Consider the following 2,500-nt stretch of genomic DNA (forward strand, 5'->3'; position numbering starts at 1 on the left):
TAGCAATTTACAATGCAAGGTGGTCTCTCTCTCTCTCTCTCTCTCTCGTGTCAAAATGAAAACAGCTTCCAGCCCCTTTCATGAAGGACTACTTGTGCATATTGCAAGATTTCAGTTTCTAAGTGAATGAGCAAAAGAGCATACAGCACCTGGTATTCCCAGGCGGTCTCCCATCCAAGTACTAACCAGGCCCGACCCTGCTTAGCTTCCGAGATCAGACGAGATCGGGCGTTGCCAGGCTGGTATGGCCGTACAAAATAAGTTGACAACCATAGGCTACTTATCCATATACAGATTTAGCAATTGACAATGCAAGGTAGTCTCTCTCTCTCTCTCTCTCTCTCGTGTCAAAATGAAAACAGCTTCCAGCCCCTTTCATGAAGGACTACTTGTGCATATTGCAAGATGTCAGTTTCTAAGTGAATGAGCAAAAGAGCATACAGCACCTGGTATTCCCAGGCGGTCTCCCATCCAAGTACTAACCAGGCCCGACCCTGCTTAGCTTCCGAGATCAGACGAGATCGGGCGTTGCCAGGCTGGTATGGCCGTACGAAATAAGTTGACAACCATAGGCTACTTATCCATATACAGATTTAGCAATTGACAATGCAAGGTGGTCTCTCTCTCTCTCTCTCGTGTCAAAATGAAAACAGCTTCCAGCCCCTTTCATGAAGGACTACTTGTGCATATTGCAAGATTTCAGTTTCTAAGTGAATGAGCAAAAGAGCATACAGCACCTGGTATTCCCAGGCGGTCTCCCATCCAAGTACTAACCAGGCCCGACCCTGCTTAGCTTCCGAGATCAGACGAGATCGGGCGTTGCCAGGCTGGTATGGCCGTACAAAATAAGTTGACAACCATAGGCTACTTATCCATATACAGATTTAGCAATTGACAATGCAAGGTAGTCTCTCTCTCTCTCTCTCTCTCTCTCTCGTGTCAAAATGAAAACAGCTTCCAGCCCCTTTCATGAAGGACTACTTGTGCATATTGCAAGATGTCAGTTTCTAAGTGAATGAGCAAAAGAGCATACAGCACCTGGTATTCCCAGGCGGTCTCCCATCCAAGTACTAACCAGGCCCGACCCTGCTTAGCTTCCGAGATCAGACGAGATCGGGCGTTGCCAGGCTGGTATGGCCGTACAAAATAAGTTGACAACCATAGGCTACTTATCCATATACAGATTTAGCAATTGACAATGCAAGGTGGTCTCTCTCTCTCTCTCTCGTGTCAAAATGAAAACAGCTTCCAGCCCCTTTCATGAAGGACTACTTGTGCATATTGCAAGATTTCAGTTTCTAAGTGAATGAGCAAAAGAGCATACAGCACCTGGTATTCCCAGGCGGTCTCCCATCCAAGTACTAACCAGGCCCGACCCTGCTTAGCTTCCGAGATCAGACGAGATCGGGCGTTGCCAGGCTGGTATGGCCGTACGAAATAAGTTGACAACCATAGGCTACTTATCCATATACAGATTTAGCAATTGACAATGCAAGGTGGTCTCTCTCTCTCTCTCTCTCTCTCTCTCTCTCTCTCTCTCTCTCTCTCTCTCTCTCTCTCTCTCGTGTCAAAATGAAAACAGCTTCCAGCCCCTTTCATGAAGGACTACTTGTGCATATTGCAAGATGTCAGTTTCTAAGTGAATGAGCAAAAGAGCATACAGCACCTGGTATTCCCAGGCGGTCTCCCATCCAAGTACTAACCAGGCCCGACCCTGCTTAGCTTCCGAGATCAGACGAGATCGGGCGTTGCCAGGCTGGTATGGCCGTACGAAATAAGTTGACAACCATAGGCTACTTATCCATATACAGATTTAGCAATTGACAATGCAAGGTGGTCTCTCTCTCTCTCTCTCGTGTCAAAATGAAAACAGCTTCCAGCCCCTTTCATGAAGGACTACTTGTGCATATTGCAAGATTTCAGTTTCTAAGTGAATGAGCAAAAGAGCATACAGCACCTGGTATTCCCAGGCGGTCTCCCATCCAAGTACTAACCAGGCCCGACCCTGCTTAGCTTCCGAGATCAGACGAGATCGGGCGTTGCCAGGCTGGTATGGCCGTACGAAATAAGTTGACAACCATAGGCTACTTATCCATATACAGATTTAGCAATTGACAATGCAAGGTAGTCTCTCTCTCTCTCTCTCTCTCTCTCTCTCTCGTGTCAAAATGAAAACAGCTTCCAGCCCCTTTCATGAAGGACTACTTGTGCATATTGCAAGATGTCAGTTTCTAAGTGAATGAGCAAAAGAGCATACAGCACCTGGTATTCCCAGGCGGTCTCCCATCCAAGTACTAACCAGGCCCGACCCTGCTTAGCTTCCGAGATCAGACGAGATCGGGCGTTGCCAGGCTGGTATGGCCGTACGAAATAAGTTGACAACCATAGGCTACTTATCCATATACAGATTTAGCAATTGACAATGCAAGGTGGTCTCTCTCTCTCTCTCTCTCGTGTCAAAATGAAAACAGCTTCCAGCCCCTTTCATGAAGGACTACTT

General features: G+C 47.0%; 8 non-coding genes across 8 annotated transcripts; all 8 read right to left on the minus strand.

The window, feature by feature from the left end:
- Nucleotides 1-137: 137 nt before the first annotated feature.
- On the minus strand, nucleotides 138-256 carry LOC146291192 (5S ribosomal RNA). The gene has a single exon (XR_014757160.1). It is a non-coding gene; the product is annotated as a 5S ribosomal RNA (ribosomal RNA).
- A 178-nt stretch (nucleotides 257-434) lies between these two features.
- LOC146291193 (5S ribosomal RNA) lies at nucleotides 435-553 on the minus strand. Its single transcript, XR_014756062.1, has one exon. It is a non-coding gene; the product is annotated as a 5S ribosomal RNA (ribosomal RNA).
- Nucleotides 554-725: 172 nt separating this feature from the next.
- LOC146291194 (5S ribosomal RNA) lies at nucleotides 726-844 on the minus strand. The gene has a single exon (XR_014757161.1). It is a non-coding gene; the product is annotated as a 5S ribosomal RNA (ribosomal RNA).
- Nucleotides 845-1,026: 182 nt separating this feature from the next.
- Nucleotides 1,027-1,145, minus strand: LOC146291195 (5S ribosomal RNA). Its single transcript, XR_014757162.1, has one exon. It is a non-coding gene; the product is annotated as a 5S ribosomal RNA (ribosomal RNA).
- Nucleotides 1,146-1,317: 172 nt separating this feature from the next.
- On the minus strand, nucleotides 1,318-1,436 carry LOC146291196 (5S ribosomal RNA). The gene has a single exon (XR_014756064.1). It is a non-coding gene; the product is annotated as a 5S ribosomal RNA (ribosomal RNA).
- A 218-nt stretch (nucleotides 1,437-1,654) lies between these two features.
- Nucleotides 1,655-1,773, minus strand: LOC146291197 (5S ribosomal RNA). The gene has a single exon (XR_014756065.1). It is a non-coding gene; the product is annotated as a 5S ribosomal RNA (ribosomal RNA).
- Nucleotides 1,774-1,945: 172 nt separating this feature from the next.
- Nucleotides 1,946-2,064, minus strand: LOC146291198 (5S ribosomal RNA). Its single transcript, XR_014756066.1, has one exon. It is a non-coding gene; the product is annotated as a 5S ribosomal RNA (ribosomal RNA).
- A 186-nt stretch (nucleotides 2,065-2,250) lies between these two features.
- On the minus strand, nucleotides 2,251-2,369 carry LOC146291199 (5S ribosomal RNA). The gene has a single exon (XR_014756067.1). It is a non-coding gene; the product is annotated as a 5S ribosomal RNA (ribosomal RNA).
- Between the last annotated feature and the right edge of the window lie 131 nt (nucleotides 2,370-2,500).

The sequence above is a fragment of the Hypomesus nipponensis genome, chromosome 5 (genome assembly GCF_054491055.1).
Source record: "Hypomesus nipponensis isolate SF chromosome 5, ASM5449105v1, whole genome shotgun sequence".
Taxonomy (NCBI): domain Eukaryota; kingdom Metazoa; phylum Chordata; class Actinopteri; order Osmeriformes; family Osmeridae; genus Hypomesus; species Hypomesus nipponensis.